This window comes from Saccopteryx leptura, chromosome 9 (assembly GCF_036850995.1).
Source record: "Saccopteryx leptura isolate mSacLep1 chromosome 9, mSacLep1_pri_phased_curated, whole genome shotgun sequence".
Classification (NCBI taxonomy): domain Eukaryota; kingdom Metazoa; phylum Chordata; class Mammalia; order Chiroptera; family Emballonuridae; genus Saccopteryx; species Saccopteryx leptura.
In genome coordinates this window covers 68,387,697-68,414,930 of record NC_089511.1, presented here as the reverse complement: position 1 = coordinate 68,414,930, position 27,234 = coordinate 68,387,697, and the positions used below count along the sequence as shown (strand labels likewise).

The window sequence follows — 27,234 nt, the reverse complement described above, 5'->3', positions numbered from 1 at the left end:
ACATGGTCTGTTGTGCCTTGGATAACTGCACTTTGAGATTTTTATTAACATCAGGACTTGTTTTTCATAATAGATTTTAGGGATAACTAGTAAACAAAGATATTTAATTTTGCTATTTGGAAAAAAAGATAATGAATGATCTGAGTTTAGCAAAGTCTTAATGATTTGTCAGTCAAATTTAAAGTTATAGAGGAAACTTTGTAGAAATTTACTTTGATGTGACTTAGTACTAGTACTCTGAGAGCTCTAAGGAGAATAGGGTTCTCAATTATCCAGGCTTTAGCTTTTGCCTTCAGCTAGTCAAAAAACAAAATTTAGATGGAATTATAGATTTGAATTACAACTAAAAAAAAGACATTTGTTCGAGTTTTCATAAATGCCTTGATAAAAATGGGAATAGGACAAGAATTATGTAAAATATGAAATAACCTTGATTCAGAGTTTGCTCTGATCTCAAATAAAATATGGGCTTATTATGAGAGAAGGATTGTGAAAAGAAAATGATTAGTAAATATTTCAGTGGATTTTATTATGAAGTAGTGAAGAGGATTACAAAAGAAACCACACTTAGACTCTTTTCTCATGCCCTTTGTTTATTTGCAAACACTTATTAAGTGCCTAATATACTGCTCACAAAAATTAAGGGATATTTCATTGCTTCATATTATTTTGAAATATCCCCTAGTTTTTGTGAGCAGTATATTTACTTACTTTGGTTAAATATTTGGCATTAGTTTAAGCCCTGGGAATAAAGAAATAAGACACACTCTATCTAGATACTCAGTCTACCAAGAAAAATACACATATAAACAGCTGTAACAATGTTTGATAAATGTTATTATGAGAGTATGTCAAAAACACTGTGTAAACACATATAAAGGAGCAATAAAATAGTGTTTCTAAACTTTTTCCTTTATTTTACTTTCAACTAGGGAAAGATTAGTCTCTCCTATACAAGTACAGATAAGCATATATATATATATATATATATATATATATATATATATATATATATATACACACACACACACACACACACATATATAATTTGTAGAAAGATATGGTCTATGCTTAGTCTGTATTTTCTGAGACTTGCATTTGTTTCTCTTTTTTTAAAAAAAATTTAAATATTTATTCAAACCTTTTTATAGGCCATGCTCTGTTCTGGACTACACTCTGTTTTATATGCTAGACTCCCAGAAGTGAACTAGACAGATAAAGCTTGTCCTCATGAAGCTGACTGGTATTTTAGTGATAAGACAGGTAGTAAGTAAACAAGTAAACAGACTTGATTTTAATTTTTAAAGGGTATCAATTTTTTTTTGTCCGGGAACATTTAAAAATAATATTAATAGTTTTCTCATACAAATATTAACTGCTGTATCATAATGGTTATACATCTTTAGATTCCTAGTGAAATAAAATAAATATAAAAGTATGGGTTCTTTAATGTATAAAAGGGATAATTACTTTGAGATTTCAAGAACGTTCAGAGAAAGATTAAGGTTCAACTCTTTTGTATCCTGCTTAGAAAAGCCAAGAGGCCTCGCAGGTGGAGGGCAGAACTAATCTAGCCCCCATACACACTGGTATGAGTTATCTGTACCTGGAATGTGCAATCTAACAACAGTAGTCTTGGGAGCTCTGCCTACCAGAGACAGCAATTGGAAACATGTACCGTAGGCTTCATGTTCATGTTTCCCAAATGGGGCAAGACATGCAAATTTGTTGGAACCTGGCCACTGCCTAAATACTTCCTCATCTATATTTATTTATTTATTTATTTATTTATTTATTTATTTATTTAGTATTTTTCCTAAGCTGGAAACGGGGAGAGACAGTCAGACAGACTCCTGCTTGCGCCCAACTGGGATCCACCCGGTACGCCCACCAGGGGGCGATGCTCTGCCCACCAGGGGGCAATGCTCTGCCCCTCCGGGGCGTCGCTCTGCCGTGACCAGAGTCACTCTAGCGCCTGGGGCAGAGGCCAAGGAGCCATCCCCAGCGCCCGGGCCATCTTTGCTCCATGGAGCCTCGGCTGCAGGAGGGGAAGAGAGAGACAGAGAGGAAGGAGAGGGGGAGGGGTGGAGAAGCAAATGGGTGCTTCTCCTGTGTGCCCTGGCCGGGAATCAAACCCGGGACCCCTTGTACGCCAGGCCAATGCTCTACCACTGAGCCAACTGGCCAGGGTCTCATCTATTTTTAATTGTGGGCCTCTACCAAGGCTACCATGAGCCAGTTGGAGTGCTAGGAAGATTAATGAGGTGCTTTTGAATCCATTAGGGGCCCTGTAACTATAGCTCTCCTTCCCAAGTATGGACTGTAGTATTTTGTATTAAAAGAAATGCTGGCCCTGGCCGGTTGGCTCAGCGGTGGAGCGTTGGCCTGGCGTGCGGGGGACCAGGGTTCGATTCCCGGCCAGGGCACATAGGAGAAGCGCCCATTTGCTTCTCCACCCCCCACCCCCTCCTTCCTCTCTGTCTCTCTCTTCCCCTCCCGCAGCCAAGGCTCCATTGGAGCAAAGATGGCCTGGGCGCTGGGGATGGCTCCTCGGCCTCTAGAGTGGCTCTGGTCGCGGCAGAGCAACGCCCCTCGGGGCAGAGCATCGCCCCCTGGTGGGCAGAGCGTCGCCCCTGGTGGGCGTGCCGGGTGAATCCCGGTCGGGCGCATGTGGGAGTCTGTCTGACTGTCTCTCCCCGTTTCCAGCTTAAGAAGAAGAAAAAATTAAAAAAAATAAAATAAAAAAATAAAAGAAATGCTATGCTCTCTAGTGTATTAATGCAGGAGCCTCCCAACTGACTTACTCTACTTTGCATGGCTCATGAGTATTTCTAGCAGGATAGGTGATGTGGCTAGTAGGTAGGATACTGTCTCCTTTCCTGGTGAAAAGTAAACATTTGTATAAAAAAAAATTCAGGTCCTGACTGGTTAGCTCAGTTGGTAAAGAGCATTGTCTTGAAATGACAAGGTTGTGGGTTTGATCATTGGTCAGGGCACATATGGGAAGCAACCAAAGAATGCACAATTGAGTGAAACAACAAATGAATGCTTCTCTTCCCTTCTTCTCTCTCACTTCCTCTCTCTGTCTAAAATATATATATATATATTAAGCCCTAGTCAGATAGCTCCATTGGTTGGAGTTTCATCCTGGAGCATGGAGATTAACCGTTCGATTCCCTGATCAGGGCATATATAGGAGCAGGTCCTTGTTCCTGTCTTTCTCCCTGCCTCTCACAAACAAACAAACAAAATAAGCCGTACATATTTCTCATGTGCCTAATACATGTGTTTCAGGGTATTTTTAAAATTTATCCCTTATTCTGCATTTCTGTAGTTTTTAATCTTCATGATTTGTAAGACCTTAGGTTTACAAATGTTTTCCCCATGGGAAGTAAGAATCAAGATTTAACTATCATCCATATTAGTCAGAGGAAATGAATACTTCTATTGTAGAAACGACTATTCCTGGAAAATGGTATCTTGGAAGTGTAATTAAACTTCCTATCAGTATTTGGATACTTAAATAGAAAATGCTATTATAGAATTTCCAATATTGAACCTTTAAAATGTTGCCTATTACCTCCCTGATTATTCAATGCATTTTTATTTGACACAAGAAAATAAATTGTATCCTAGGGAGAATAGATTTAAAAAGTTTACTGGTATCCATTTTGGGTTACCTGTATTGAAAGATCTTACCTTTTGAAACTCATCTGTATTGAACATTTATTTACAAAAGAAAATAGTTCATTTATAGTTAGTCATCCCTAAGTACCAGGTCAACTCTGTCTACTGTGCTCAACAACACTGGAGTTAAGACTTAGATAAAATGTTTGGTATTTATCAATTACTCACAGCCTATTTATGGTAGTAAAGGCAACAGCCGCTGCCTTGTTATTTCCATGCATTGCTATACTGATGGTGTGTGTATTGAATTATTATCATGTCTCAAGAATGTTTTTAGATAAGCATAAAGTCGCAAATACAATAATCTTTCAACCAAGTACAGCATGCTGAAGAGATGTAGTTTATTCTTCATTTGAAAGGAGATGATGAATTCTTTTTTTAACACATTTTAACATGCATGTATAGTGCCTTGTAGCTGGCAGAATGTTTATGAAAACACTTCTAGTGAAGACTGATGAGCTAATTAGCTACATTGCTTGTAAACTACTAATTGCTGGAAAATGTTCAACATGGCATCCCTTAGTGTTCACTTGAAAAATCTGCAGCAGGCGTTTCTTACAGTGCATGTGATAATCTCAGCAAACTCTTCAGGGTAGCCATCTTGTAGTGTTGTGTGGGCAATTTGGAAGTAATAAAGCTGTGTTGTGCAGTCATCTCAATTTCAGTCACCTGATATGTTGGACCTATGACATGTAGACAGGATGATTTGAGAAATAACAGTAATGTCAAATTCTGAAAGTATGAGAAATTCTGTAAGTCACATAACATTTATTTTGATATATAACTCAAAGATAGGAGCTAAGATTTAATAAATGTTTATTGGTTTGTAAGTGATGAGTCCTAGAAACTATAATGTTACCTGAGATCCCAGCTGATTAAGAGTCTGAAATCAAAACTGTAATCCATATCTTAGCATGGCTTTGCTCTCCTCCCAGCTATAGAGATGGTACCGTGCTGTAGCCATTTTATAAGTGTGCTCAAAGGTAACATAAGTAGGTGTAATGCTGACAAGTAAGCTAAAATTTATGCTCACAGAAGATGGGCCTGAGCATTATTGTTTCATTGCACATGCTAGAGTGCTTTAAGGTGTTGGTTATTTCTTAGAGTCAGGAATAAGAATCTTCAGAATTTTTGTCCCTGACTCTTCTCATCTCTTCAGTTTGAAAGGAAGCGGTGTTCCTTGAAAACTAATCTTTCCAACCATTCATTACCTGAACCAGAGCACATCTCTTTTCCTCTCCTGAGAGACTTTTATTCTACAATTTCTTTCTTTCTTTCCTTCCTTCTTTTCTTTATTTCTTTCTTTTTTTCTATTTTATAAATTTTTATTAATTTTAATGGGGAGACATCAATAAATCAGGGTACATATGTTCAAAGAAAATATGTCCAAGTTATCTTGTCATTCAATTATGTTGCATACCCATCACCCAAAGTCAGATTGTCCTCCATCACCTTCTATCTAGTTTTCTTTGTGCCCTTCCCCTCCCCCTTTCCCTCTCCCTCCCCCCCCATAACCACCACACTCTTGTTCATGTCTCTCAGTCTCATTTTTATATCCCACCTAGGTATGGATCATGCAGTTCTTGTTTTTTTCTGATTTACTTATTTCACTCCGTATAATGTTATCAAGATCCAACCATTTTGTTGTAAGTGATCGATGTCATCATTTCTTATGGCTGAGCAGTATTCCATAGTGTATATGTGCCACATCTTCTTTACCCAGTCATCTATTGAAGGGCTCTTTGGTTGTTTCCATGTCTTGGCTACTGTGAACAATGCTGCAATGAACATGGGCTGCATGTGTCTTTACATATCAATGTTTATGAGTTTTGGGGGTATATATCCAGTAGAGGGATTGCTGGGTCATAAGGTAGTTCTATTTTCAGTTTTTTGAGGAACCACCATACTTTCTTCCATAATGGTTGTACTACTTTACATTCCCACCAACAGTGAATGAAGGTTCCTTTTTCTCCACAGCCTCTCCAACATTTGCTATTACCTGTCTTGTTGATAATAACTAGTCTAACAGATGTGAGGTGGTATCTCATTGTAGTTTTGATTTGCATTTCTCTAATAACTAATGAAGATGAACATCTTTTCATATATCTGTTGGCCATTTGTATTTCTTCCTGGGAGAAGTGTCTCTTCATGTCCTCTTCCCATTTTTTTTTACTGGGTTCTTTATTTGTTTGTTGTTGAGTTTTATGAGTTCTTTATATATTTTGGATATTAGGCCCTTATCTGAGCTGTTGTTTGAAAATATCATTTCCCATTTAGTTGGCTGTCTGTTTATTTTGTTGTCAGTTTCTCTTGCTGAGCAAACACTTCTTTGTCTGATATAGTCCCATTCATTAATTTTTGCCTTTACTTCTCTTGCCTTTGGAGTCAAATTCATAAAATGCTCTTTAAAACCCAAGTCCATGAGTTCAGTACCTATGTCTTCTTCTATGTACTTTATTGTTTCAGGTCTTATATTTATGTCTTTGATCCATTTTGAATTAATTTTAGTACAAGGGGACAAACTGTAGTCGAGTTTCATTCTTTTGCGTGTGACTTTCCAGTTTTCCCAGCATCATTTGTTGAAGAGGCTTTCTTTTCTCCATTGTGTGTTGTTGGCCCCTTTATCGAAAATTATTTGACCATATATATGTGGTTTTATTTCTGGACTTTCTATTCTGTTCCATTGGTCTGAGTGTCTATTTTTCTGCCAATACCATGCTGTTTTGATTGTCGTTGCTCTATAATATAGTTTGAAGTCAGGTATTGTAATGCCTCCAGCTTCATTCTTTTTCTTTAGGATTGCTTTGGCTATTTGGGGTTTTTTATAGTTCCATATAAATCTGATGATTTTTTGTTCCATTTCTTTAAAAAATGTCATTGGAATTTTGATGAGAATTGCATTAAATTTGTATATTGCTTTGGGTAATATGGTCATTTTGATTATATTTATTCTTCCTATCCAAGAACAAGAAATATTTTTCCATCTCATTGTATCTTTTCTGATTTCCCTTAATAATGCTTTGTAGTTTTCATTATATAGGTCCTTTACATTCTTTGTTATGTTTATTCCTAGGTACTTTATTTTTTTTGTTGTAATCATGAAGGGGATTATTTTTTTGAGTTCGGTTTCTAATGTTTCATTGTTGGCACATAGAAAGGCTATGGACTTTTGTATATTAATTTTGTATCCTGCGACCTTACTGTATTGGTTTATTGTTTCTAGTAATCTTTTTGTGGAGTCTTTGGAGTTTTTGATGTATAGGATCATATCATCTGCAAAAAGTGATATCTTTACTTCTTCTTTTCCGATATGGATGCCTTTTATTTCTTTCTCTTGTCTGATTGTATGGCTAGAACTTCTAGCACCACATTAAATAAGAGTGGAGAGAATGGACAACCTGTCTTGTTCCTGATTTAAGGAGGAAAGTCCTCAGTTTTATGCCATTTAATATGATGTTAGCTGATGGTTTATCATATATGGCCTTTATCATGTTGAGAAATTTTCCTTCTATTCCCATTTTGTTGAGTGTCTTAAACATAAAGTTGTGTTGTATATTATCGAATGCCTTTTCTGCATCTATTGGTAAGATCATGTGGTTTTTGTTCTTTGTTTTGTTGATATGGTGTATTATGTTAACCGTTTTATGTATGATGAATCATCCTTGAGATTCTGGGAAAAATCCCACTTTATCATGATGTATTATTTTTTTAATATGTTGTTGTATTTGATTTGCTAGTATTTTGTTTAGTATTTTAGCATCTGTATTCATTAGTGATATTGGTCTGTAGTTTTCTTTTTTTGTGCTGTCCTTGCCAGGTTTTGGTATGAGGGTTATGTTGGCCTCATAAAATGTGTTTGGAAGTATTGCTTCTTCTTCAATTTTTTGGAAGACTTTGAGTAGAATAGGAGCCAAGTCTTCTTTGAATGTTTGATAGAATTCACTAGTATACCCATCTGGGCCTGGACTTTTATTTTTGGGGAGGTATTTAGTAGTTTTTTTCTATTCCTCCCTGCTAATTGGTCTGTTTAGGCTTTCTGCTTCTTCATGACTCAGTCTAGGAAGGTTGTATTGTTCTAGGAATTTATCCATTTCTTCTAGGTTGTAGAATTTGGTGGCATATAGTTTTTCATAGTATTCTACAATAATTCTTTGTATATTTATAATGTCTATGGTGATTTCTCCTCTTTCATTTTGGATTTTGTTTACATGAGTCTTTTTTCTTATTTCCTTGGTGAGTCTTGCCAAGCATTTGTCAGTTGTGTTGATCTTTTCAAAAAACCAATTCTTTGTTTTATTAATTTTTTCTATAGTTTTTCTGTTATCTGTCTCATTTATTTCTTCTCTGATTTTTATTATTTCCTTTCTTCGGCTGGTTTTGGGTTGTCTTTGTTCTTCTTTTTCTAGTTCCTTAAGTTGTGAAGTTAAGTGGTTTACTTGGGCTCTCTCTTATTTGTTCATATGGGCCTGAAGTGATATGAACTTCCCTCTTATTACTGCTTTTGCTACATCCCAGAGATTCTGATATGTCATATTGTCATTTTTATTTGTCTGTATCTATCTTTTGATCTCTGAGCTTATTTCTTGTTTGACCTATTCATTTTTTAAAAGTATGTTGTTTAGTTTCCACATTTTTGTGGGTTTTTTCCCCTCTTTTTTGCAGTTGAATTCTAGTTTCAAGGCTTTATGATCAGAAAATATGCTTGGTATAATTTTGATTTTTCTGAATTTGCTTATGTGATTTTTGTGGCCAAACATATGGTCAATTCTTGAGAATGTTCCATGTACACTAGAGAAAAATGTATACTCTGTCGCTTTGGGATGAAATATCCTGTAGATGTCTATCATATCCAGTTGCTCTAGTGTTTTGTTTAAAGCCAATATATCTTTATTGATTTTCTGTTTGGATGAAAGATCTAGAGCCATCAGCAGTGTATTGAGGTTTCCAGGTATGATTATATTTTTGTCAGTTTTTGTTTTAAGATCAATAAGTAGCTGTCTTATATATTTTGGTGCTCCTTGGTTTGGTGCATATATATTAAGAATTGTTATGTCTTCTTGATTCAGCATCCTCTTAATCATTATGAAATGACCATTTTTGTCTTTGAGTACTTTTGCTGTTTTGTAGTCAGCATTATTAGATATGAGTATTGCTACACTTGCTCTTTTTTGGATGTTATTTGCTTGAAGTATTGTTTTCCAGTCTTTCATATTGAATTTGTTTTTATCCTTGTTGCTTAGATGTGTTTCTTATAGGCAGCATACAGTTGGATTTTTTTTAAATCCATTCTGCTACTCTGTGTCTTTTTATTGGTGTTTAATCCATTTACATTTAGTGTAACTATTGACACTTGTTGGTTCCCTCTTGCTATTTTATTAATTGCTTTGTGTTAGTTTTGTATCTTGTTTGATTCTTCTCTTTTGTTTTTCTATCATTTGTTTTTGTTTGTTTGTATTCCATACTTCTGTCCTCTGTTGCTACCTTTTTTAAGTCATGTGCTTCTGTGGTGGTTTTTTCAATGGTGGTTACCATTAAGTAATGAAAAGGGTTCCTACCCTGTTCATTGTAGTACACTAGCTTATGAGTGCTTCTGCACTTAATCGTCCTTTGCTACTATTAATCTCTGTCCTCTACCTCCCCTTTTTTGTTTTTGTTGTCACAATTTAAATTTGGTTTTATTGTGTTCTTGGTGGAGCTTTTACTTGTGGTTCTGTTTTTTGTATCTGGTTAGAAAACCCCCTTTAGTATTTCCTGGAGTGGGGGTTTTTTGATGATAAATTTCCTCATCTTTTCTGTATTTATGAATGTTTTTATTTCTCCTTCGTATTTGAAGGATAGCTTTGATGGGTATAGTATTTGTGGCTGAAAGTTCCTCTCTTTCAGGACTTTAAATATTGGGGTCCACTCTCTTCTAGCTGGTAGAGCTTCTACTGAGAAATCCAATGATAATCTAATAGGCCTTCCTTTATATGTTGTATTCTTCTTTTCCCTGGCTGCCTTGAGAATTTTTTCTTTGTCGTTGGTTTGTGCCAATTTCATTATGATGTGCCTTGGAGTAGGTTTGTTGTGGTTAAGAAAACTCGGTGTTCTGTTTGCTTCTTGAATTTGAGGCTTTTGTTCTTTCCACAGGCTTGGGAAGTTCTCATCTATTATTTGTTTGAATATGTTCTCCATTCCATTTTCTCTCTCTTCTCCTTCTGTTATACCTATTATTCTTATGTTAGTCTTTTTCATGGAGTCAGACAATTCCTGTAGGTCTTCCTCATTTTTTTTTTTAATTTTTGATTTTCTCTCTGCTCTCTGTTGTGCCTCAAGTTGCTTTTTTTTTATGTCACTAATCCTACATTCTTTCTGGCCTGTTCTATTAGCTAAGTTTGTTACCTTGTTTTTCAGGACATGAATTGAGTTTCTCATCTCTGTTTGATTTGTTTTTATAGTTTCAATTTCCTTGGTAATATATTCTTTGTGTTCGTTGAGTTGTTTTCTTAAGCTCCCTAAATTGCCTTTCTGTGTTTTCTTGTATATCTCTGAGTATTTTTAGAATTTCTATTTTAAATTCTCTGTCATTTAGTTCCAAGGTTTCCAATATATTAAATTTTTTCTCCATAGATTTTTCTTCATCTCTCTGTGGTACATCTCTGTCCTTTTTATCCATGATATTCAATTTCCTTTTCTGTAATGGCATCTGTAGGTGGTTTTGTTGATATCACTAATGAGAATTAATAAAGAATAAAAAGTAAAAAAGAAAAAAATGGAAAGAAAAAAAATTATTATTCCCCTCTTTTTTTCTTCTTCTCTCCCTTCCTCCTTGAGAAAATATTGTGACGAACTGTGAATTATATTGTGCTAAATGGAACAAAAACTACCTATAACGGAGGGCCTGAGTTGGGGAGAAGTGATAAAGGGGCAAAAAAAGAGGTAGGGACCCACAAAATGCAAAAAAGGAAAAAATTTGGGTCAAGAATAAAATGATTTGCTTGTAAGTGATGGTCGACTAAGAGATATAATGAGAGGTATAAGAGGGAAACAGGAATAAGGAAAAAAAATGCTATTGTATTAAGTGGAGCAAAAACTAGGTAGAATGAAGAGCTGGGATTGGGGGGAATGCTAATGAATTAAAAAGCAAAGTCAAAAGCACCCAAAATGCCAAAAAGAAAAAAAAATTTGAGTCCCAAATAAAATAATTTGTGATTGAGGATTGAATGAGAGGAAAAGTAAAGGAGCAAAGAAGAAACTAATAGAGAGGGAGAAAAGGGAAAAAGGAAAGGAAGAAAAAAGAAAAAAAACAAAAAGAGAGAGAGACACTTAAGGGTTTTAGAGTGTAACCCTCATGGAGAGTAAGGAAGAAGAAAAGAAATAAAATGTAACACTTATGGTAGTATAGTTCAAGAAGAGGAAAGAATAAGATGGGCAAAGAATAAAAGGACCATGGTGGAGGAAATAGAAATAATAATAATAAAGGCAAGAAGATGAAAGAAACAAAAAAATAGTGGAATGATTCATAAAGTCTGTGAATTTTTCTTGATTTTGAGAGGTGAACTTCTTCTTCCTTTTTCTTTCCTCTCCCTCTTCCTGGTCGGTGACTCTGTACCCCAGGCTCTGCCCCTGTGGCATGCTTAGGTAGAGATTTGCAGTTGATGAGACTCTATGGTGATGTCATATATTAGGCTTCAGTCTTGTTGGTAGTCAAGGCTTGTTAGCATTTGCAGGCTCCGACAATGAGAGAGTCCATTTTCCCGGAGCCTCTCTCCTAGTCTCTCCTTCCTGAATTAGCAACCTGATGATCCAGCTATGAGGCTGCTGCTGCCTCTGCCTGGGGTGTAAGAGGCTCAAAGAGCTGGCAAATCTGCACGCTATCCCCACTCAATGCAGGACTCTGGGTAAGGCTCTTTCAGTCAGAGCCACCAGCATGATCAGGCGGGGTTGGGAACCAATTGCTCTCAAGTGCTTTTCTATGAGCCTCCAGGAGTATCCAGTATGCCTCAGCACTCTGTGGGACCACTCTCCCCAGGCTTTTTGCACTTTGTAACCTGTTTTGGCTGGGAAGAAGATGCCCTAGTAGCTGCCTGCAGAACAGGAGGTCTTAAAAGCTGCCAAGTCCCTCTTTTTAATGTATATCCCTGAGTATGAAAGCTCTGCCAATCAGAAGTTGCCCCCACCCCTACGTGCATAGCAAGAGGCGCTCAATCATATCACACCTCTTGTTTTAGATCCCTGAACTGAGAGAGATCTTGTCAGAGCCGCATAGGTCAGTTGGGAGTTGAGCAGACCATGGGTTAATCTAAACTTAGCGGTTGGATCCGCAGATCTGCTCCAGAGACAGACTGCAGGCTGCCTGCGTGCCCCTCCTCCCAACACTTTCATACTTTTTCTTCCTGAGAATGTCAACCTGAATGGCTGGGTGAGGTGCCTTGCCCACCCAGAGAAGTTTGGGCGTAGGGAATTTCTCTTTCACGCACTCCCCACGTGCCGCTGTTCAGGGTGCAGGGACCACACCACGACTCTGGTCACAGCCACGCAAAGGCCTCTGACCCTGCCCCTCTGTCCGGGAACATGGGTGCCCACTCTTGGGGTGCTAGGAGGAACCTCTCACACACTATCCGCATTCGCCGACCAGGATATTGGGGCTAATGGCGGCTTCTGCTCACCCGTCTTTGCCAGGGTCCGCTGCAGGTGTTAGCTCGCGTTGGCTGAGTCGCCGCAGGCACACTCTTTCCTTAGCTTGGACGTCTGTGCTGCAGCCTGGCTCCCTCCACACCCTTTGCTCTCTATCTGAGTTCCAAGTGAAAGCAGCCCTTGCTCAGGTTAGTGAGGAAGGCAGAGTATTCCTTTCTCCATTTTATTCACTACAGGGTTGATTATATATTTAGTCAATTTTTTGCTCGATCATACCTTCGTTTTCAGTGTATGTGACTTCTAGATGCTCCAAGGTAGATTTTTTATGTCTCTGGTTGAAGAAGTTGTTGAAATTTTGGGGAGATTTATCGGTAGCGCTCCTCACGGCGCCATTTATCTGACATCACCAATTTCTTTCTTTAGCTAGGCTGTTTATTCATATTATTTTTTACTGGTTTTTTTCTTTACACATATTAGCTCATTTCTGCTTGATGATTGGCAAATATTCAATAAAAATTCCATTTTCTTTTAGTCTATGCTTTTAAACTCCTGATTCTATTTTACCTTATCTATTATTCTGCTTTGGCCTATTTATTGTTTAACTCAATTACTTTTGCACAGCTTTAATTCTCTTCAACTCCTTTGCTACATCTTGAAACTTTATCCTCTTTTCTTTGAGGACATTGTACACTAAATTGTCCTGTTACTTCTCCACACTCTCCTTTTCTTTCTTTGTTGATTTCTTCTTCCTTTTGTCTCCTAAGATTTTTCTTAAGCCTTAATGTTGATCTTTGAATTTCTTCTCTCCTTTCCTTAGGGAGCTTTTTCATTCTAGGACTTTAATTATAACTACTTTGTTGACAACTTTTAGTTATCTTTAAAGCTCCACTACCTAATCAAGTGCCCTTCCTTCCTTCCTTCCTTCCTTCCTTCCTTCCTTCCTTCCTCTTTTTTAAGTGAGAGGAGGGAAGATAGAGAGACAGACACCTGCATGTGCCCTGACTGGTATCCACCCAGCAACCTCCATTTGGGGCCAAAGCTTAAACCAACTGAGCTATCCTCACCTGAGGCCATGCTCAAAGCAATCAAACCGCTAGATGCAAGAGGAGAAGGGAGAGAAAAGGGGAAGAGAAAATGGAAGAGAAGCAGATGGTCACTTCTCATGTGTTCCTTGACTGGGGGTCAAACTTGGAATGTCCACATGCCAGGCTGACACTCTATCTACTGAGACAACTGGCCAGGGCCCCAACAGTGCTTTTTAATTATTATACTACATTAACACAGAAATAATAATGCTCATTTTACTCCCACAATTAAATATTTATTTATTTATTTATTTATTTATTTATTTATTCATTCATTTTTTTAGAGAGGAGAGGGAGAGACAGAGAGAGAGAGAGGAGAGACAGAGAGAGAGAAGTGGGGAGGAGCTGGAAGCATCAACTCCCATATGTGCCTTGACCAGGCAAGCCCAGGGTTTCGAACCGGTGACCTCAGCATTTCCAGGTCGACGCTTTATCCACTGCACCACCACAGGTCAGGCCACTCCCACAATTAATGGTCATTCTTGAGAATGTTTGATGCTGAACATAATCTTTCTTTTCGAGTGAGAAGTGATACTGAGATCAACACCATTGCTTTAATCATTTACTAGGTGGCTTCACCTGGCTATTTTGGCATTACTTTATACTTATTATGCATAAACTGAACTTAACATTTTTCACAAGGGCTTTACAGGCTTTCGTATCTCTATCATTATCTAATTTGAACTCTCAGCGTATTTGACACAGTTGGTTATTTTCTTTTTTCTAATATACTCTGTTTCCTAGAATAATGGTACACCACATAGTCCAGATTTTTCCTCTCTATCTCTTTGGCTACCTCCTCTCAATCTCCTTTTCCTTTTGGTTATCATTTTAAAAATGGTCATCTAATATTGGAACTCCTCAAACCCTGCTCATTGCATAGGATTCATGAAGAACAAAATAAGACTTTAACTTGTAATGATAGATTTACATTGGAGGTCTTTGAGTAGTAAGATAAGAATGGTGGGGCACAAAAATAAATTTCTGTCAGACAGTGACAGAACTAGATCTGTGAGTTGGGAAGATTGGTTTGACATTAATATTCAGAAGATAGAGGGGCTCCATCTTCACAGTGCCTTTCAAATAGTAACATTAACAAACATGATAATATTAGTAGTTGTGTGTCATAAGGAGGTAATGCATATAGAATATTCTTAGTAGTGGACGCAAACATTAATACTCTTTATAACTCTGTAAACTAGCTATCATTGTGATCTTCATGGTATAGTTGAGGAGACTTAAGTATAGAAAGAAAAAAATGACTCATCTAGTATCACCCAGTTTGTTGCTAGAGTTGGACTGCGTTTCATGATGCTATATACTAAAGAAGAAATATTGTTGACTGTTTGACAATTGTACAAATGTATTTCCTTTTGTTATACTGTTGTTTAATATATGCTAGTCTTATCTCTCCAAGTGTCTTTGAAATTGCTTGATAATAATGCTCTAGAATAGCTTCAAGCTATGCTCTTTGGAAAATGAATGCATCTGGAGATACCAAGACCTCTTCTGTATTAAGACTCTTCTGTGACAAAAGGAAGGATAAAAGTCACATGACAATATCAACAGATGCAGAAAAAGCACTTGATAAAATCTAGCACCCATTTATGATCTAAACTCTCAGCAAAGTGGGGATACAGGGATCATACCTCAACATGATAAAGGCCATCTATGACAAACCCAAAGGCAACATCATACTCAATGGGCAAAAAAATAAAAGAAATTCCCTTAAGATCAGGAACAAGGCAGGGGTGCCCCCTTTCACCACTCTTATTCAACATAGTTCTGGAAGTCCTAGCCACAGCAATCAGACAAGAAGAAGAGATAAAAGGCATCCAAATTGGAAAAAAAAAAGTAAAACTGTCATTATTTGCTGATGATATAATACTGTACATAGAAAACCCTAAAATCTCAGTCAAAAAACTACTGGACCTGATAAATGAATTCAGCAAGGTGGCAGGATATAAAATCAGTATTCAGAAATCAGTGGAATTTTTATACACCAACAATAAACTGTCTGAAAGAGAAATTAGGAAAACAATCCCCTTCACTATTGCAACAACAACATAAAAAGTGTCTAAGAGTAAATTTAACCAAAGAAGTTAAAGACTTGTACTCAGGAAATTATAAAACATTGATAAAGGAAATCAAGGAAGATACAAACAAGTGGGAGCATATATGGTGTTCATGGATAAGAAGAATAAACATCATTAAAATGTCTATATTACCCAAAGCAATCTATAAATTCAGTTCAATTCCTATTAAAATACCAATGACATACTTCAAAGATATAGAACAAATATTCCAAAAATTTATATGGAACCAAAAAGGAGCATGAATAGCCTCAGCAATCTTGAAAAAGAAGAATAAAGTGGGAGGTATCACACTTTCTGATATCAAGTTATACTACAAGGCCATTGTACTCAGAACACCTTGGTACTGGCATAAGAACAGGCATACCAATCAATGAAACAGTACAGAGAACCCAGGAATAAATTCACACCTATATGGCCAATTGATATTTGACAAAGGAGGTAAGAGCATACAATGAAATAAGGATAGACTCTATAATAGCTGGTGTTGGAAAAATTGGACAGGTTCTTGCAAAAAAATGAAACTGGATCACCAACTTACACCATTCACAAAAATAAACTCAAAATGAATAAATGACTTATATGTAAGTCATGAAACTATAAACATCTTGGAAGAAAACATAGGCAGTAAACTCTCCGATATTTCTTGATATTTTGCTGATTTATCTCCACAGGCAAGTGAAATAAAGGACAGGATGAACAAAGGAGACTATATGAAACTAAAAAGCTTTTGCACAGCAAAAGACAACATGATCAAAATAAAAAGACAACCAACACAATGGGAGAATATATTTGCCAGTACATCTAATAAGGGGTTAATAACCAAAATTTATAAAGAACTTGTAAAACTCAACACTAGGAAGGTAAACAATCCAATCAAAAAATGGACAAAAGAAATGAATAAACACTTCTCCAAAGAAGACATACAGATAGCCAATAGGCATATGAAAAAATGCTCAACATCACTAATCATTAGAGAAATGCAAATTAAAACCACAATGAGATACCATTTCACACCTATCAGATGGCACACAATAAGTGCTGGAGAGAGTGTGAAGAAAAGAGAACCATCCTGCACTGCTGGTGGGAATGCAGGCTGGTGCAGCCACTGTGGAAAACAGTATGGAGATTACTCAAAAGATTAAAAATGGAACTGCCCTTTGACCCAGCTATCCCACTTTTAGGAATATATTCTATGAATACCAAATCACTGATTCAAAAGAAGAAATGTACCCCCATGTTTTTTGCAGCATTGTTTACAATAGCCAAGATCTGGAAACAGCCCAAGTGTCTGTCAATGGACGAGTGGATTAAAAATCAGTGGTGCATATACACAATGGAATACTACGCAGCCGTAAGGAAGAAGGAAATCTTACCTTTTGCAACAACATGGATGGACCTGGAATCTATCATGCTAAGTGAAATAAGCCAGGCAGAGAAAGAAAAATATCATATGACCTCACTCATATGAGGAATCCAATGAACTATGTGAATTGAGGAATGGAACAGAAGCAGAGGCGGAATCAAAGGGACCAGAGGGAAAGCGGTCAAAGGAAAAGTGGAAAAGAAGATGGAATCAGAGAAGGAAAAGATATTAGTTAAATTATATATGCATAACACATCATTGTAGAGAATAGGACAGCAAATCCTGGAGGGAAGGGGGAAGGCATTGTGGGGAGGGGGCAAAGGGGGGTGGCCTAGGGGAACATGAGCATGGGGAGAGATATATTCAGTGGGACACTTGAATCTATGTAAACACAATAAATTAATATCATTAATTTAAAGAAAAAAGACTCTTCTGTGAGTAAAAGCAGTTACACCAACTCACAGAACTCTGAATTAAAAATTTAGGCAGGATTCTTTACCAGACGATTTTCTCAGTCAGCAACTTAGTCAGTTTTTAGGTTGTATTGCAAATTCTACAAGAGGGCAATAGATTTTAGTCTATATAGTTTGGTTGGGTTCTCTAGAAGCAGAACCTGAGATGGGAGTTGTTGTGTAAGTGATTTATTAAAAGAGTCCTTAAATGAAACCTATGAGGGGGCAAAGGAAACCTATGAGGGGGCAAAGGAAGCAGGTCAGGGGAAAGAAGAAATTGAGCAATGCTGTGCTAAAGCTGCACTGTATACTGTGGCTTCTGACCAGTTGAGATGTGAACAGTATGACTGAGGTTCTGAATTTTAAATTTTATTTAATTATAATTTAAGCTTTAAATTATAATATGATTCAGTACTTGATTCAGTTATTATAAAATTTTAAAATATAGGTATGTTGAATCTACTTTTTGTCCATAAATCTTATGAAATCTAAATATATTTTTGATAAAAATTTAGTACTTGAATTGAGATGTTTTGTAAGAGTAAAATATATAATGGATCTCTAAAACAAGATGTAATTTAAAAACTAATTTTATCTCTGTTTAATGACTAATGTTTTTTTGTTTGTTTTTTAGCCACAGAGAGAGGGACAGACAGGGACAGACAGAAAGAAAGGGAGAGAGATGGGAAGCATCAACTCATAGTTTGGCACTTTAGTTGTTCATTGATTGCTTTTTCCTAAATGCCTTGACCAGGGGGCTCCAGCTGAGCCAGTGACCTCTTTCTCAAGCCAGCGACCTTGGGGTCAAGCCAGTGACCTTGTGCTCAAGCCAGTGACCATGGGGTCATGTCTATGATCCCATGCTTATTCCAGTGAGCCTGCGCTCAAGCTGGATGAGGCTGTGCTCAAGCCGGAAACCTTGGGGTTTTGAACTTGGGTTCTTAGCGTCCCAAGCCAACTCTCTATCCATTGCTCCATTGCCTGGTCAGGATAATGTTTATAATTTTTTTACTATTTACTTTTTAAAGCTGTTTGTTAATACATTTAAAAATGGCTACCAAAATATTTAAAATTGTATATGTGGCTTACATTAGTTTTCTGTTTGACAGTGCTGATGTAAAGTCTATCTCTGCCTGATCCCACAGGGAACTGTGGAGGATGAATGGCACTGTATTGTCTTGCATTGAGGCAACAGAGCCAACCTTTTATGTCTCAGCATCAGTTGGCTAGTGCCATTCTTCCCTGTACACCTCCTGAAGGTGTAATTTCCTAGCATAATGCAGGTTTGGATGTTTGGGAGATTCTTTCATGAACTTGACCACAAAATCTGCTATGTGCAATAATGGATTTTTTTGAAGACCACGATACACTTAATAAGTCTTAAAGGGTGGAAGTGACCAAACTATAATGATTTTTCCATGTAATATTTTATTACTTTAGGTGTCTTTCTCATGCAGTTAAGTCTGAAACTTAATGCACATAAATGGCAACATTTTGCAAACCTGTACAAATGCTTTTTTTTGAGTTACATATGTGCCACACAACTACTAATTTTGATTTCTCTTGAAAGAACCTTCTGGCTTATGTGTCCCAAGGAGAAAATTATGATTAAAAGTCATGATACCTCTTTACACCTTTCATATCAATGTGGTTATCATGAAGTTGTTAGGAGTTGGTGTACAGACAGTGATGGGATTACAAATAGAATTATTTCACTGGCATTCAAAGGAAGGTAAAAGGCCAGCAAAAATAATTCTCAGTGCCAGAGATACAATTGCTTTGTTTCTTATACCAGTTTTAAGTACGTAGTCTGGAGAGAAAAGAAAGCAAGTATAAGCTATTCCTGGAGAAATGCATCTGATAAGGCTTGGGGCACATGAAAGAGACAACATTCTATAGTTTGCATCTTCCCTTCACTCTCTTGAGATCAGACTATGAGATGGAGAGCAGGTGCATTCTCTTGATCTTATGTAAGGTGATAGGATTGGATAGATATTCCCTGAAACGCCTCAGAACTTTTAAATAATCATTACAGAAACATTTGTTAAAATTTAAGAAGAATAATATAACCTTGGTGTGTGAAATGAAGAAAGGTTAGATTATGGACTAAATAAAATCAAATGTTAGATGAATTTTACTAGCAGTTTTCCTGTTTGTTTTTCCTAGCTATTTGATATGTTAGCCAAACCAAATTTACAATGTGCTCTGTAGCAAATGCTTAGTATTTTATTAAAAATAAAAGTCCTAATCCCTGATTTCAAAGAACTTAAAGTAATAGGACTGAACTTTAGGAAATTAAAAGAGAATAATTATAGGACATGAACAAGTTCAATGTTACAGTACCTTAAATATGAAAATATTCAGAAAGTACTTTAATGGAGTGCTGAAATGGTCAGAATGAAGAGACTTAGCTGACAATTGTTCCAAGAGAAACTGAACTTTGATTCAGATTTTTAAAACTTTTAGAAAAAAATAATGCACATCATTAAAAAAAATCAAATAACATGGAAGAATTTATGATGAAAAGTGACATTCTCCTTTCCTGTTCCTTGCTACCTCCGCCCCACATCCTAGAGAAAGTCTTTTTACTTCAGTTCATGTCTAGGAGAAAGCCTTTTTGATTTTATATCTTCTTGTGGTTACTCTACAACTTTAAGTTATATGCTTATAACTCTTCCTTTGCTAATCAACATAAGACATTATCCATTTACTCCCTTCTATCAAATGTGAATTTTTTAATCTATACTATCTCTTTATTTCCTGCCTTTATTTCTTTTAATGATTGATTGTGATTATTTTTAGTTATACAGTTATCCCCATTTTATAACCTATAAACCCTGGTCAGTATCTTGACTCTCTTTTGTGTATGCTGAGAATAACAGCACTCATTCTATTCCCACTCTCTTTTACATTCCACCTTTCACCCTACATTGTGTCTCTTCTAACTTTACTCTTCCATTGTCATGGTTGTTGCATTTAATTCTGATATTCAACCATAATGAAGTCATCTGCATTTATTTATTAGTTGATAGTAAAATTTGAAAACCAATGTACAACATTAATGTTATTGTGACTCCATGCATATTTTTTCACTGCATGATAAAGTTATACGTTAAAATCGTATCTCCTTCTCCAAGAGTCCAACGTCACAACCCCTGGGCAAATCAAAGGGGATAATTCCTTAATCAAGGTCAAATGAATTTTCTTTTTCACTGCTTAAATTTATTCTACCACTTTGTCTACTTTCTATTTGGACTGTATGTTTCACATATACCTGATTTTATTGTTTTTTATTTTTTTCTGGAGATTCTGAATCTTTTTACCACATTCTAAAGTTTAGTCTCTCTTTCAATCCAAAGTTGTTTCATGGAGTCTTCCTTTTTGCTTTTTTTGTTTTTTTTTCTTAGAGATATTTCTTCTGAACATTGTCTTCCTTTCAATGATGTATTAACTTGGTTATCATCTATGGGCATATCTGGGTTAGGTACACCATGTCCTTTATTCTATATATTTCTCCTGGCATTATCCCTCTTTCTTTCCAAAAAACAGCTATGAACATCTCTGTTTATCAGAATAAGGAGAGGTTTACTCTGGAGTCTAGTAACACACTAGATACTGCAGTTTTCTCCAGATAATTCCCTTAATTTCTTTGGATAACAAAGCCCTCTTGTTTATGACTTGAGGGGTAACCCTTGAGTTGCCTGCTTCTTTTCAAATAGTAATAGAGAAGTGGGGGCACAGCATTTCATTTAATCATCCTGGTTTGCAGACCACTGCTCATTTCTGCCCTGTATCTTATACCCAAGCATGAGCCTCGTTAGATTCCAATGGGCAGAATGACTCCAACATACTCTACAGACTCAAGGAATATTCTAGACTGTAGCTTTGTCTTCTTTTTATCTTTTAACACCCTGACATCAGCAGTCCATTTTGAAGTTTATCAATTGCTTTTGACTCTCATTAACAATCTTATTATGGTTTTATTACTTTCTTGTACTTTTTTTTCTATTCCATCTCAGTCAGGTCTGGGGAAATATACCTGGTTAAATAAAAGTTCTCAGAGTGCCATCTTGAAAGAACTGATGCATCCAATGGGTCTCCCAGTTTAGGAAATGGTCTGATCAAAGGTAAATTAATAGGGTTAATGGGAATATGGTAAATAACTGACCTGGAACAGAAAATGAATTAAGACTAAGTAATTTAGGACTTACTGATTCAGAGTTGAACCTATCTTGAAAAAGAAAAGGTTGCATTTGCTATCGTAGGGATTAGGGAACAACTCTTAAGTTCTTAAGCATTTGAGTGCTGTTATGAATATAGTTTAGCTGGCTAGGTTTAATTATTAAAAAGATGACACTACTGAAGACCATTTTTTGGGTAGGTTTCTCTAAAAAATGGCATTTATTTACCTTTTACATTTCTGGTTTAATTTCAAGCCTTGAAATTAAAAGTCATTTGACCTATGTAAAAAGATGAATAATATAAAGTATCTGGAAATTTTAATAATCACAAATAACAAATAATGAGAGGAGGCAACATTGTATAGTAGTTAAGAACTTCCTCTACCTCGTCTATTATAGTTGTTGTATTAAATCTAAATTTTTTTGGTCCATGGATGATACATGGTAAGCTCTCAGTAATTAATAATTTTTATAATAATGCTGCCTTATATTTATATAGTTTCATGCTTTTGAAAACATTTTGATATATATCAGTGGAATAATCTTTATCAATGGTATGATTTTTTTAAATGAGTTATAGTGAACATTAATTGGCTTATGAGCACACACGAGAGGCTGCACAAATCCTAGGCAGAAAGATAAGATTTACAGACATGTTTGAAAAAAGAAAGAAAAAAGTGTGTGTGTGTGGGGGGGTGCAGAGTACATGCTAAGGCAGAATGGAACAAGAGGAGCCTGATGCCTGATTGATGAGGCTTTGCTCCAACTGGGAACTCATGGTCCAGAGTGCAAAATACAAGATGACAACTTTAAAGACCAAAAACAAAACAAAATACGAAAAAACAAGAGAAGAAAACATGAGGTACACTGGAGCACTAACAGGAATGTGCCAAGGCAGTGAGATTATCCAGGCCAGAGGAATGATTTAGGAATTGTAGGGTGAGGGCAAGATCTTTGAAGTAAGTTTAAAGGCTAAGTAGAGGTGAGCCCATAAGACAGACAGATGAAGATTATTTAGCAATCCTTCTGTTGGATTACCACTTTATCTAGGGTTTCTGGGTGAGTAGTACTTGTAGAGATTGAGATACTCTTCTGGGTCCCAGTGACACAGTAATAAAAGAAAGACTGTGATCAGAACTGTAGTATCTGGGAATTTTAAGCCCAGTAATGAGAAGTGATCCTCTACTTTGTATTAAGACTAAAAACATACAAACAAAAACATAAAAGGAGGGGCAGGGATGGCCTATACATATGACCTTGCGGGATTTGTATTTCAAAGAAAAATATGTTCAAGAAGGAGTGAGATAAATTAAAGGAAGTTCTTTCTGCATCATCTTTGAGACCTGTCGCATTGTTTCACACAGCCCCTGCTGTGGGCCCCCCACCAAGCTTGCCTAGGTTGGATGAGGGCAGAGAACCATCTTAGATATCCTTTGGTTCTAAAAATGAGGTAGAGACATGCCACCTGTAAGGGGTAACCCTAAGTGTGGCCTGCCCAAGCAGCTGTATATAAGGAAAGGCAAACAAAAGGCTCAGTGAAACAGCAGGACAAAAATATAACAAGTGGCCGAAGCCCTTTTCTCAGGTGTGCCACCACAGTACAGGCACTTTAGAGAGAGGGGATGGAGAGAGGCTGACCTGTGTCTTCTTGAAGGCCAGAGTGCTCTGACACATGTGAAGGAACAAGTTCCCTTTAATAGTGGGTTCAGTGCCCGTCCATACATGGGGATAATTCAGTGTAGGCAGAGTGGGCTCCTCATCTAGGAGAGGTGGTCCTGCACATGCTGCATGATGGTCTTCAGCCCCAGCCAGGCCTTCTATGCAATGGGAATGATCTGGTTGGCTGGTAGGAGGAAGCCATAGTGCCCAGTATCTCTTAACTCAAAAGTGAATGAATACTTGATGCCATGATCATACACCAAGTCAATGCTGCTCCCGCTATCTTGCTAAACAGTAATGCAGTTAGAACCTACATAACCCATATGGTACTGAGTGCCCTATAGGGAAGCCAGAGCTTTGGCCACCCACCTCATCACCTTGTCCAGCTCATCAGCATTTAGGGCCTTTTTGGCTGTGTACCCATATAGATATGTCAGCAGCTGTGAGTAGCTGTGCAAGTTGATGAAGCATTTGAAGTTCCCATACTCTTGAATGAAATTTACCACCAATTTAACCTCCACTTCCAAATTGGCATGGGGTCCGTGGTACACTTCGGAACAAGGACTGTCACTGGCACCTCCTCTGTCAAAACCAGCATTCCAATTTCTCTTTGGATCAACACCAGTGCAGGGGCTTCCAGGATTTAAGGATTGTGTCTTCCTCCAAAGTCAGTTTTGAGTGTATGTTTATACATATCCATCAGGACTGGCTAAAAGAAACAATAAAATATCCATTTTTTTCCAAGATGGAGTCATGGATGGATCATTCCCATAATCAGATATAATCTCTCCTCTCCTCTCTCCAGCTCGCTTCTATTCATTTAAGACAATTTGGGGCTTAATGGTATGATCTTTATAACAATAAGGAAATAGGCTAGATATTAATATGTTAATCTTTTGAGTGATGGAGTTGAGGGAAGGAGAAAGAGAGAAATATGTCAATATCACACGATTCTTTAAGTGTTTTAATCAGATCAGTATAACAGTTTTGATAGATACTGAAGATCCATTCACCTGACCTATTCCAGCTTCTTTCTAGTGTGCCCTCCAGCACTGAAGAGGTGGGTAAAAGGAAAAACTACATTTCCCAGCTGTCTTGCAGATGGGAATGGTGCTCTGGTTCTGCAAAAAAGATATATACTAGTGAGATTTGGAGGAATGAAATAAGTAACATGAGAGTGGGCACTATGGAAAAATAGGTTTCTTCTTGTGGTCTACTTCATTCCTTTGGAGCAGTCATGGCAGAGGTTTTCAAGTCTGGTTCTTAGTATCATAGATGTTGAGTGATGGCTGGTGGTATTAAAAGTTTCTCTTGGCTGATGTTGTTTTTTTTATAAATAAATTTTTATTAATTTTAATGGGGTGACATCAATAAATCAGGATACATATATTCAAAGAAAACATGTCCAGGTTATCTTGTCATTCAATTATGTTGCATATCCATCACCCAAAGTCAGATTGTCCTCCGTCACCTTCTATTTAGTTTTCTTTGTGCCCCTCCCCCTCCCCCTTCCCCTCTCCCTCCCCATAACCACCACACTCTTGTCCATGTCTCTTAGTCTTGTTTTTATGTCCCACCAATGTATGGAATCATGCAGTTCTTGGGTTTTTTCTGATTTACTTATTTGACTTCGTATAATGTTATCAAGATCCCACCATTTTGTTGTAAATGATCCAATGTCATCATTTCTTATGGCTGAGTAGTATACCATAGTGTATATGTGCCACATCTTCTTTATCCAGTCATATATATATATATATATATATATATATTTTTTTAATTTTTTTATTTTTTTTAATTTTTATTTATTTATTTATTTTTAAACAGAGAATTAAAGCCTTTAAGCAAACTCTTGGTCAATACAACAAGAATCCATAAAAGAGTAGTGTCCTTAACATTTTCACCAAGTCCAAGTTGGCACCAACACCATTCCAAATCCCTGCGAATGCAACCCAAGCCCAGAAAAATAGGTTCTTCTTGTGGTCTACTTCATTCCTTTGGAGCAGTCATGGCACAGGTTTTCAAGTCTGGTTCTTAGTATTATAAATGTTGAGTGATGGCTGGTGGTATTAAAAGTTTTTCTTAGCTGATGTTGTTTTTGCCTGAGTAATATTCAAACCTGGCTTTTCAGGACCTCATGGAAGAAACTGTAAATAACCTGATAACACAGAAAAAATTTCTTTCCCTTTAAATAAGCTAGAATGAGAGAACTCTTAAGAGCATACTCATATTAACGAAGATCATAAAGCTTAAGATAAAAAATTAGAACTGATTTTTAATTTTTAATGAAAAATAGTTATTATACAAAGAAAAATATACTCACAGAACCAGTATATTTTTCTCATTCTAGATAAATCAATATTGGGAACATGAATAATAACCAGATGGTTGTTTAGTGAGCATGAAATAGTATAAGGAAGCTGGGTAAATTGAATGTCTAATGGTACAAAGTTTAAAATTATCAATTTAATTTATCATTTCTATAGAGACTATAGAGATATTCTTACCAATGTGCTTGTAATATTTAAAGTTTATTGTATAAAGCTCTTATTTTGTTGGAAAGTGTTTGGGTAGATATAACCAATTATTGTAATTTTCTTTTATCCATGGTTGATTCAATCTGTTATTGATTGACAGTGCCTTTCTTTAGACATGCTAATACTTTAAATCAACATGTAGTCAAGGTTAATCATTGTCTGAAGCCTGGGATCCATTCTGTTTCTTAAAATGACTGATCATTTGACCATAGCAATATGGTTTATCACAATCATGTTTTTGGAAGTGAGAAGAATATTCCTTTCTCTTTTGGATTTATTTCTCCTCCAACCCATTATGCAGTAATGACTATAGATTTTAATCCAGAGGGTAATTTTCTTTTTCATATTTTTAAATATCATTACTCAAATACAGCTAGTAAGTAGAGAGTAAGTCTCTATTAAGGCTACTATTATTTCTCCCACACCAATGTGAGACACTTTGGACAAGAGACTCTCTGAGACTTAATAGTAATATTTTAAGAGAACTGTCAAACGATCAGATTTAACTGGTCACTCAAGGTGTTACTTCAAAATCAGAGCTTATTAATTCATTTCTAACAGAAGAAATATTGAGAGAGGCCAGCTTGACTTCAAAATATCAGTGATGTCATACCAATGAGAATGTATAAACCTAGGTAAATGAATTAAATTTCCCACATAATAAAATATTATGAAATATAAGTCTAAGGGTTTAGTTACAAAGGATTGTAGGCGATAGTGCATTTGAGTGCCTGAGAGGTCATTATGGACAGAAAGGAGTTAGTGAAGTTAGTTGAAGGGCATGGTCTTTTTTTTTTTTTTTTCTTCAATCTTTATATTTGTTTCACTCTTAGGATATAGTTTGACAATTAGTCAATATGGTTGGCACACTGTGGCATGTGAGCCACATGCAGCTCTTTGGCCCCTTGAGTGTGGCTCTTCCACAAAATACCACGTGCGAGTGCAAAGGCCAGCTTAGGAGTACCCTAATTAAGTTAATAACAGTGTACCTACCTATATAGTTTAAGTTTAAAAAATTTGGCTCTCAAAAGAAATTTCAATCATTGTACTGTTGATATTTGGCTCTGTTGACTACTGAGTTTACCAATCACTAGATAGGCTAAAATAGGCTGCAGCAACAAATATGTCCTACATTCTTGTGGCTTAATACAACAGTTTAAGCTCTTGGCTCTCATGAAGCCTAGTATAAATCAAGAGGTTGTTCTCCATGAGTCTTGGGGATTAACCAGTTTTAATTTGGTGGCTTTGTTTTTGACATGTAGTCTCCTTGGATGAGGCATCACATTCTTGTCCATGTCTGAGTCTCATTTTTATGTCCCATCTATGTATGGATTCATATAGTTCTTAGTTTTTCTGATTTATTTATTTCACTCCTTATTATGTTATCAAGGTCCATCCATGTTATTGTAAATGATCTGATGTCATCATTTTGTATGGCTGAGTAGTATTCCACAGTATATATGAGCCAAAGCTCTTTAATCTACTCGTCCTCTGATGGACACTTGGGCATGTTCTTTATAGCAAAACTGCTTTCATTTCTCTCTTACACACATATAAA

The 27,234-nt window shown here is 36.5% G+C and overlaps 1 protein-coding gene and 1 pseudogene across 4 annotated transcripts in view; one reads left to right on the top strand and one right to left on the bottom strand.

Moving 5' to 3' along the window:
• Positions 1–27,234, top strand: part of CTNNA3 (catenin alpha 3) — a 2,003,993-nt gene that overhangs the window by 155,804 nt on the left and 1,820,955 nt on the right. The gene's annotated exons all lie outside the window — the stretch shown is intronic.
• LOC136381077 (carboxypeptidase A4 pseudogene) lies at positions 23,241–26,971 on the bottom strand (annotated as a pseudogene).